The sequence below is a fragment of the Elgaria multicarinata genome, chromosome 2 (genome assembly GCF_023053635.1).
Source record: "Elgaria multicarinata webbii isolate HBS135686 ecotype San Diego chromosome 2, rElgMul1.1.pri, whole genome shotgun sequence".
NCBI classification, from domain to species: domain Eukaryota; kingdom Metazoa; phylum Chordata; class Lepidosauria; order Squamata; family Anguidae; genus Elgaria; species Elgaria multicarinata.
Window position 1 is genome coordinate 15,166,726 of NC_086172.1, and position 10,753 is coordinate 15,177,478.

The 10,753-nt window shown below is 48.1% G+C and overlaps 1 protein-coding gene across 2 annotated transcripts in view; it reads right to left on the reverse strand.

The window, feature by feature from the left end:
- COL6A3 (collagen type VI alpha 3 chain) overlaps positions 1-10,048 on the reverse strand; it is a 137,431-nt gene extending 127,383 nt beyond the window's left edge. Inside the window, exon 1 of one of the 2 annotated variants that reach the window (XM_063116061.1) lies at positions 9,876-10,048. The gene's annotated coding sequence lies outside the window, so the exon portion shown is untranslated. The remainder of the gene's footprint in view (positions 1-9,875) is intronic. The other variant, XM_063116060.1, reaches the window with a different exon arrangement.
- Positions 10,049-10,753: the final 705 nt, after the last annotated feature.

The following is a 10,753-nucleotide window of genomic DNA, read 5'->3' on the forward strand; positions in this document are numbered from 1 at the left end:
CGGCCCCTCTTCCTTTTGCCTTCCACTTTCCCTAGCATCAGCCTCTTCTCCAGGGTGTCCTGTCTTCCCATTATGTGGCCAAAGTACTTCAGTTTTGCCTTTAATACCATTCCCTCAAGTGAGCAGTCTGGCTTTATTTCTTGGAGTGTGGAAGCTACACAAGCACATTTGTTGTATTTTTGGGCTTTCCCCATAGGAAACAACCACCACATTTGCATCGAAGAGTAAAGCCAGACTAAAAGTTTCATCCAATGAGTGTTTTATTGCATGCTTGTTACTGAGCACTCGCAAATTAATGACATGACATCATCTGCCTCCCGCCCGTCTTCTGCCCCTTCTGGCCATTATTGCACCACAATAAACAAAAAAAAAAAAACCCCATTAAGTCCGGTTGCTGCTCTCCCCTACCGGACTGAATGTGGCTAATTACTTCCTGTTTTCAGGAAGCGACGTGGAAGCGGCGACCGAAGAAGCGACGGGAGCCGCGCAATTGCTAGATGTGATGAAACTTTTGCTCTTCCAATCAATATGAACAAGCTGCAGGCTGGTACACAGAACCCATTTGCTCCTGCTTGGGTCCTCCTGCTAGTGTGAATGGCTAAACAAACCAAAACGGCTTGTTTAACATGGCAGTGATCCTGGCTTGTTCTGTATGTTACAAGCCAGGATCATAAACCAGGGCCATGTCAGTGATCCTGGCTTGTTCTGTATGTTACAAGCCAGGATCATAAACCAGGGCCATGTCAGTGATCCTGGCTTGTTCTGTGTGTTACAAGCCAGGATCATAAACCAGGGCCATGTCAGTGATCCTGGCTTGTTCTGTATGTTACAAGCCAGGATCATAAACCAGGGCCAGATCTACACCAGGCAGGATATGACACTTTTAAAATGGTTTGAAAACTGTCTGTGTCCTGGACCCCAACAGTTGTCACTACTGTGAGAAACTGTTTTAAAACCGTCGTGTAGCTCCTGCCCTCAATTTGTCCTTGGTTTTGTTCCGAGAACTTTGAATGAAATTTGGTTTTTGTCCTTGGTTTCATTGTTGGGTATATCCATCATGGAGCTTTTTGATGGTAATCAGGAATCCTGGCTTACCATTCAGTGAGAATGCAGCCAATGTGAAGTAGGTTAGCCAACTTTGGGGTAGGTTCATGCCGGGAGAGGTGATCAGTCAGAGATTGAGGTCCTGAGCCATGTAAGGCTTTATAGATCAAAACTAGCACCTTGAATTGGGCTTGGAAATGCACAGGTAGCCGGTGCAAGCAGGCAAAAAAATTGGGTTATTGGTCCTTCACTTGTGATGCCTTGTGTGACATCACAGAGACTATTCTGTTAGCTGACATATTTTGAGCACTTTGATCTGATTCTTAATGATCCGGGTTTTCAGGCCTTGTGTCATGGCAGATATTGCTATGAACTATTCAGAAGCCCAATACAGCCCTATAGAAAACATGGCATAGGCTACTAATTCTGAATAATGAACTATTATGGGGAAGAACAACAGAAGAATAAATGGGCTGACTGATCAAGTTTGATGGTCAGGGGGAGGTGGAGTGATGAAGAGTTTCAACCCTTTCTTCCATCCCAATCCCCCTTCTTCCCCCAGCCCCACTGCTCTTCCCCCAGCCCCACTGGAAACAAAGCCCTATGAAGAGAGACTGAAAGAACTGGGCATGTTTGGCCTGGAGAAGAGAAGGTTGAGGGGAGACATGAGAGTACTCTTCAAATACTTAAAAGGTTGTCACACAGAGGAGGGCCAGGATTTCTTCTCGATCCTCCCAGAGTGCAGAACAAGGAATAACGGGCTCAAGTTACAGGAAGCCAGATTCCGGCTGGACATCAGGAAAAACTTCCTGAGTGTTAGAGCAGTATGACAATGGAACCAGTTCCCTAGGGAGGTTGTGGGCTCTCCCACACTAGGGGCATTCAAGAGGCAGCTGGACAACTATCTGTCAGGGATGCTTTAGGGTGGATTCCTGCATGGAGCAGGGGGTTGGACTCGATGGCTTTATAGGTCCCTTCCAACTCTACTATTCTATGATTCTATGATTCTTTCCCCACCCTCTGCATCCATGTTTTGAGAACATTGCCCCAGGCAGAGGAGGTGAGGGCCAAGCAAGGTTTTCATCAGTGCATTACCCACCAACAGCCTTCTTTCAGCCGGGCATGCAGGGGTTTCTTCGGAGCTGTCACTGGGTTTTAAAGGGGAGTGGGGTGAAGGGCAGCAGGCATTTGGGCTTCTTCTGCCATACACACACATGCTAATATAGTCAACTCCTAACATATTTATTAATGCATGGAGGGTGAGTAGCACTAAAATACTGCAAGAGTGGAAAGTAATGTTGAGAATAGGCTTTCATAGGTGTACATAGGTGGGTATTTTCCACCAATGAATTCTTCTTCATGCTTTTTAAGCTACAGAGAAATAATACAAGACAGGATGGAAAAATGGAAATAAATATACATCAGTTAATAGATGAATAGGTATGGCTTTTCACGCCTCCATAAATCCACTTCCCATGGGCAAGGGACCTGCTGAATGCGCATGAGAGGCCCCGGCTCCCCTCTGCCTAATTACAGGGGTTGTGGTTGGGTCGGTGGGTGGGGAGGGCTTCCTTGTGCCATGCTGCTGAACTCTGGAGAACCTGCTGCTTGACCCCCCTGCTCCTGCTGCCTCTCCAGGGCACAGAATGGGAGACCCCCTCCCTCCCCCTTTCTCTACATGCTCAGCGCCAGTGGTGATCACAGGTTCGGGTTGCTGGAGCCCTGCCCTTGCTAATTTTCATCTCCAACTTATGTAAGTACGAACAAATTTATAACAGCACAGAGCCCACCATTGAAGAGAACAGAGCCTGCAAGTGAAACATAAAATCTGATCAGAAGGCCAACAAAACACACGAAAACACACACACACACCCAAACTGAACACTCAGTTGTTTAAAAACAGTCAGGAAGCAATAAATATATTGTAATGGGAAACTGAAATGGTTGCTAAAACTTGGCCCAGCAGTCCAAGCAGTGGGATTTTTAGAAATTTCCAGACAAGGGATGGGGGCTTGAGGCTAAAAATTGCAACCCACAATGATGATATGAATCACCAGAGAGCATCTGTGGGGAGGCTGAGGGGGTGGGAAGGATTCCCTGGGTCTGCTTCTCCAGGAGGCTTCATAGTTACAACTCTTGTGCGTGGTTTCCTTCCCTTGACTGCCAAGCAGCTTGTGAGGATGTGGCGGGGAGGGGAGAGGGATAGAGGAAGGGAGAGGAGGTTTTGCCTACCTACAATGAGAGTGACTTAATGGGAACTGTTACTAAGAATCGGAGCCTTCCTCAGACCTAAATATTGTAAGGCGCCTATGAATCACCATGGGGGAAAAAGCCACAAAGGGACTGGCAGAGTTTCTCTCCCAATCAAAATCCCACTGAAACCACTGGAATGAATGGGACTTGGGCCATTCCAGTTTTGGTCAGGAGCAGTGTTGGCTAGGGGAAGAGTCAGGAAACAGTATTTGGCCAGGAATGTCTTTCTCACCCAGGGAACTGATCAGGAAGGGAGGTGCTGCTAGAGAAAATGACAAGGAGTTTGGCATGGGTTTCTCAGAGATGAGTCAGAAGAGAAATCTCCCAAAGGAGAAACCTAGAGTTCACTTTCCAAGCCCTTGGTGGTTTCTACTAGGGTGGCCATATGGAAAAGAGGACAGGGCTCCTGCAGCTTGAACTGTTGAAATGAAGAGAGAATTTCACCAGGTACTTAAGGCATACAAATGACACCTGCTGAAATTCCCTTTTCTAAACTACTGCTTAAGATACAGGAGCCCTGTCCTCCTTTCCATATGGTCACCCTAGCTCTACCTCACTCATGCATGCATCCCAAGCCGGTTACAGGTACTCCTTCTTTTTGCAAGACCCTGCTGATCCACTAAAAGTATGTAAGGATGAGATTCCATAGTCTCCCCGCCCCCCATATGTAGCCTTCCATAAAACCAGGTACAGTAATGCAAAAGAAACTGCCATCCAGTCACATAAGAGAAGTAGAAACTGGCTTCCTGTGTCCACTTGCAGCTACCTTTACTCTTTGGAGACACTTTCTACTATTTTCAACTGAAACTACTGAGTGTGAGCAAACATACAAGCATGGCAAAACTGGTGCAGCTAAGTTTATTACATAGGATAAGGGTGGGGGGCGTGGCAGGGATAATAGGGTAACTTGTAATTAACAGCCCAGACTGAAGGGCAAGAGTAGGTTGGGCTTTGAACTATTTTCTATGAACAGGAGGACCAAGCATGGGTGGGACATTAGCTCCTGTCAGCAAAGCTCCTGGCTATGCAATTCTCTCACTTCCTATTTGGGCCAGGTCTCTGTCGTTTTTAAACTTTAACCCTTAACACGGGTGGGGAACTGTTTTGGGGGGTGGGGTGCCCTCAGACCTCCCCCATGACCCAGATGATATCAGGTGTGGGGACTCATCTGTGACAGCAGCAGCAGCAGGGCCCCGCCCCCAGATGTCATCAAGGGACACTTCACAAGAGCGAGACAAGGCGCGCTCATGACTGGCCACTCATGCATGTTTGCACATCTTTTTACGATGTCATCAACCTGCTACACTTCCCCCGCGCCTTCCCCCAGTAATCCTGCTCTAAAAAAAACCCTGGATATCCTGATACTTCAGAAATATCACAGGAATTCCTACCATGTGCAACTGAAGTTGCTCTACAAAGAACCCACTAGAGGGTGCTGTTCCATTCAAAGCTATGAGCACTGAGAGGAGGGGAAGTTTTCAATTATAGAACATGTGGTTGCCCCTCTCCAGCTGTGTAATGCAGCCCATTACAATTGTGCAAGAGAAGCAGGAAGCAAAGCCCCAGTAAGACAACATGATTTCCCCTTCATCTAAAGAAGCCCTGAGTCTCTAGCCAAAGTGCCGGGGACCCTGCTTCTCTCTGGCTGGGCAAAGCCAGCTCCCAGACCATGGCAGGTGGAGGAAACCTGCTCCAGCCAACGCCTCATTTGGGGAGCCAACTTCACTCGGCCTGGGCTTTCCCTGGCTGGGAAAAGCCTGGGCGGAGCAAAGCCCAACAAGCAACCAGGTTTGTTCTGCCTTTGTGTTCCCCACATGAGGAACGTGGTGGGCAGGGGAGCAAAGTGGACTCAGCCAGTGCCTCAAGGAGCTGAGACCAAGCCTCAACTTTGGGAATCAATTGTTGCCTTAAAAAGCAGGCTAGCGTGCAGCGTCAACACGAGGGGACAGGAGCAGGCAGAAGTAACATTGGGGCCTGCTCCTGCTGGACTCTTCCCCCCCCCCCCAGGGCAAACTGCCATCTTGGCCCTGTGGGGAAGAAGAAGAACCGAGGGGACAGGAGCAGGCAGAAGTAACATCGGGGCCTGCTCCTGCTGGACTCTTCCCCCCCCCAGGGCAAACTGCCATCTTGGCCCTGTGGGGAAGAAGAAGGACCGAGGGGACAGGAGCAGGCAGAAGTAACATCGGGGCCTGCTCCTGCTGGACTCTTCCCCCCCCCCCACAGGGCAAACTGCCATCTTGGCCCTGTGGGGAAGAAGAAGGACCGAGGGGACAGGAGCAGGCAGAAGTAACATCGGGGCCTGCTCCTGCTGGACTCTTCCCCCCCCCCCAGGGCAAACTGCCATCTTGGCCCTGTGGGGAAGAAGAAGAACCGAGGGGACAGGAGCAGGCAGAAGTAACATCGGGGCCTGCTCCTGCTGGACTCTTCCCCCCCCCAGGGCAAACTGCCATCTTGGCCCTGTGGGGAAGAAGAAGGACCGAGGGGACAGGAGCAGGCAGAAGTAACATCGGGGCCTGCTCCTGCTGGACTCTTCCCCCCCCCCAGGGCAAACTGCCATCTTGGCCCTGTGGGGAAGAAGAAGGACCGAGGGGACAGGAGCAGGCAGAAGTAACATCGGGGCCTGCTCCTGCTGGACTCTTCCCCCCCCCAGGGCAAACTGCCATCTTGGCCCTGTGGGGAAGAAGAAGGACCGAGGGGACAGGAGCAGGCAGAAGTAACATCGGGGCCTGCTCCTGCTGGACTCTTCCCCCCACACACAGGGCAAACTGCCATCTTGGCCCTGTGGGGAAGAAGAAGGACCGAGGGGACAGGAGCAGACAGAAGTAACATCGGGGCCTGCTCCTGCTGGACTCTCTCTCTCTCTCTCTCTCTTTCTCTCTCCTCCCTCCCTCCCTCCCTCCTTGACTCCTTTTCCTTGTGTGTCATGTCTTTATTAGATTGTAAGCCTGAGGGCAGGGACTGTCTTTTTTCCTAAGTGTAAGCCGCTCTGAGAGCCTTTTTTGGCTGAGGAGCGGGGTATAAGTATGATAAATAAATAAATAAATAAATAAATAAATAAATAAATAAATAAATAAACACTCCCCCTCCATCTTCCAGGTGCGGGACACCCGGGGGGGAGGGGGAAGCGGACTCAGGTGGCACCTCAGGGCTGGTTGAATGTGCAGCCAGCTTTGATCCTCCATGCCCCTTCCCCTCCCCCTTCTGAGGGGGGAGACCTGGGGGAGGGACCTCTTGGTGGGCCAAATTTGGCCCAGAGACTAGAGGTTCCCCAACTCTTGGTTATGTAATTATGTAACATGGGGGGGGGGGAAACAAACACAAATCCCCTATCTCCACCACGAACCCAGAAATGATGATGATGACGATGATGATGATGATGATTTCCTCTACTATAAATGAGATATCGATTGCAGTCAATAAACTGCAAGCACAAGAAATCACCACTATTATGTTGATACAGAAAAGTGTTGTTGCTGCTGCTTTGGGCAAGCTCACAGAACAGTTTCAATCCAACAATCATCTGTACAAGCTAACCATTTTTGTGAACCAGCTATTGGGTAGTATAGAAATGTAATTAATAAATATCGTATACAAAGGGATGTCCATCAAGGGAAAATCTGCCCCTTTTAAGGCCCAACAGATTGCCTTGGGAGCCGAGACAGGAGTTTGCCCCTGGAAATCCAGGATTTCCCCCACACACACACACTTGTTTGTAAACATGGTGTTTGCTAATTACAGCCATGATTTGCACAGATTAGGTAAATTACACCTGTAATAATTTGTGCAAACTTGTTCCTGCCCCCACCATGCAATTCTCTCTCTCTCTCTCTCTCTCTCTCTCTGCTGGTGCCAACACAGGCAGAGAGAGAGGGGCGGCTGTTCAGCGGTGGTGTTGGCAGCAGCAGCAGCAAGAAGTTACTGAGGGAGGCAGCAGGGAGTGAGGGGGGAGGGATGCCGACATTGGCAGGGAGAGCAGGAAGGTTGCACACTGCAGCAGCAGCAGCAGGGAAAGAGGGCCTTCCGCCACTGCTGCTGCACCCCGGGAGGGCTGGAAAATCTGCCAGCCAGTGCAACTCGCCGTGGACCATGTCAGCTGGTGGATATTGGACCAGAGTCTGGGGGTGGTAATATTGCATTATTTCAATTTTTCTAAAAATTTCTGGTTTTTTTTTTTTCAGGGGGAAATGGGGAAAAAAACGTGTTTTTTTTTCCATGGCTTCAAAATTTCTAGAAATTTTACATCTCTAGTCTGGGCGAGCGTGAGAAGCAGGTTGCAATGGTGAAGAGGAGGAGCATGTCCAGAAGAGTCTTAACAGTTGGGCCCTGCTGGGATGTCGACCTTCAGCAGGGACCCAACATTGGTGAAAGCTTGATGCGCTTCATGCCCCAAACATAGTCCTCCTGCATCCCTACTTGTACAACACTGAGATCAGAGTCAGTCTCCAATGAGTGTAAAATGTGTCTAGAGTGCACTGCAGTGTACACAGATGCTGGTCCTGTGTACACTGGCTCTGTAATCCATACAATAGTCATGTTAAGTACTCTCATATAGCAGATGGGTAGAAACTAAGATTCTCTCTCTCTCTCTCTCTCTCTCTCTCTCTCTCTCTCTCTCTCTCTCTCTCACACACACACACACACACACACACACACACACACACACATTTAAAGAGAGAATCTTGCCTAAGAGGCTACCTAATGAGTTTGTGGCTGAAGTGAAATAATAAAAGATTGCATGTACTTGCATATCAAGGGATTTAGATTCCAAGTCTAACTCATGTCTTCAACTTGCCACTAGAACAACATTCAAGTTTTGTCATTTTGCCAAGGCCCTAAATTTACCACTTAATTTTAGGTTTTCAAATGCTGGAGTCTGCATTGCCATTAAATATTGATATCTATATTTTGAAAATGTTTGCAAAATGTACATTTAGGTGGAAATTCTGCATTCTTAAACCCACAGATTTTCAGTGCGATCCCATGCATTGAAGTACATCCCACTCTGTTCAATGGAATTAGAATAACAAGTAAATGGGCACAAATAATAGCTTTGGATTTTATATTTCAAATTCATTTCAGTCCAGTTGTAAACATTCCCAGATATGCCAATTAACTTCAATGAAATTCTAAAAGGAACAAGGATTTCCACACAGAGAAATCCCAGAGATACATCTAGGGCTCAACTGGCAAATCTCCACTTAATATCCTTGCATTAATGCCTGGTCCCCGGAGCTCATTTTGCAAGGAAAAAAGAGGAGCTTTATTCAGTCTTCACTGGAACATAGAAGACCTGTGATGAGAAGCTTCTGCTCAGCAGCCAAAGGGTGTGTCCGTCTCCCATGCTAAAAAATGTTGTTCTTCAATAGGGATTATGATTATGATGAAAAACACTTAAACCATTGCTCAACATAAAAGGCCAAAGTCATTTGTGAATGCGTTTTTAGCATGGGGGTTGGATCAGTACGGGAAAGGGAAAAATGGGTGAAAACACGATGATGAGGCGTTTTGCCCATGCATCCAGGTGGCTGCCTTATGCTTTAGGGGACACCAGCATGCCCCAGGACACTTCACAGAGACCGGAGCAGCTGCCTGGAACATATTTTCTTACTTTTGCTTTCTGCTACTCTTGCTAATTAAGCAAAACCAGCCATGGATGCTGCTTAAAGTTTGCTCTGGAGTTGTTTTCCCCAGTACTGAATTTCCCCTAGGGACCTCTTCACACAGATGCTGTTGAAGATTGTCCAGGCTCTGCCCTCCTCAGAAACCCTGGGACAGCAAGGACTCCTTTTGGATACCTGCAGAGGCCAGGTCTTAATAAAGTCCTGACGTCGTTTTGGCACAAGCCCCTTTCCGAGGACACCGGCCAGCCACAGTCTTGCTTAGTGGACCTTTTGGGTACTGAACCCTCTTGGGGGATCCTCCCCTGAGCTTAACAGTCTCTCCCTTGGAGCTTCTCAGACACGGCACAACTGTGGGTGAAACATGAAAGCCTCATCAAACAGCACTGACAGAGTCAACAAAACATCACTGGGTCTGTTGCGTGCATTTAGAATCAGCTTCTCATCCAGAGTAAATGACAAAATTCTTCAACAGCTCACTCCACTGCCCCCCCCCACTCCCCCGTACTGCAAGAATAATACTCTATTCAGGTCCTAAAGCCCACATGCCAACTGAATTCACAGGAGTAGAAGGAAAAGCACCTATTAGACAACAGCAGTCTGTAGCAACCGTCTACTTCAGGTATGAGCAGCAGTTGTGCCCCCTCCCCTCTCCCTGTTTTTGCCAGTTTCCCCTTCGGAAGTCGAAGCCTTTGCTGAACTCCTTCCCCCCAACCCCACCATGCCAAGGGACAGAAACCCACCCACCCCTGGCAGTGCCCACACAGACAAGCTCTACTGCTTTCTGCCGCCTTGATGGATGAGACTGTCCCGTTCAGGTATGCAAGACAGCTACAGGATGCAGACAGCTACAATCCCCTCCTGGTTGCCCCCACCCCACCAACACACCCACCCACCCCTGAAAATCATATTGTCAGATTAAAGCATTCCTTTCACAGTAAAGTGAATGAAAACACTTACCCCTGAGTAAGTCTAAAATTAGGAATTCCAGGGAGCTGTTGAACTCATCTCTTCATTTTGTCAAACTTCGCTATTCACCCTGCAGGGCTTTTCTGCACAGCCAAGGGGAGGAAGCTGGGATTCCACTCGCTGGCCTCCCAGTCGGGTCGGAGCAATGGGGAAGCGGGGCTGCCTTTGGTGGACGACGGAGCTCCGAAGCGGATCGCCCCTAGTGTTGCAGTCAAGGCCTCCTCACCGACGGACCGAAGCTGTCAGTGAAAGAAAGCGGGCTTGCTCAGACTGCGAGCGGCTCCGTGTCTTCTGGCCCCTGTGTGCAGGATGATGTCACAGTTCCAGCATTGCCTCCATCCCTGTTTTGCATGAGCCTTTCAAAATAAAGTCCCTCCTCACCGATCACCTTTTGAGAAGGGATCTCAGAAACAAGGTTTTCTGCTTCACATGCTACCCCAGGATGCCTTTCCAGAATCCAGTCAGCACGTCAGCTGTTTTTCATAATTTACTGGAGAGCAGAAAACAGGAAAAGCAATTGGCTTTTCCACATTTATTTTAAAAGAAAAGCTTTATTTTTTCTTAAGCTTTAACATTTAAGGCTTAATTTTTAGCACCAAGTTGATTCTGATTTTCATACTTAATAGTAAGTAGAGAATCTGTTTCTGAGACTTTAAAAGAAATTGCAAAACTATTTATTGCCTCAATTTTATTGTCAACATTATAATATTAGAAACATTACTGTGGGTGAATTTATCTCCTTTCTTCTGAAAACTATTTGTCAAGCTACTACGAAAGAGCAGGCTGCTGCTACTAGCTATAATTGGTTTTGCTATATTGAGATTGCTATAGAGGGTAAACATGTCAATAACATAAGTAAATCACAGAAT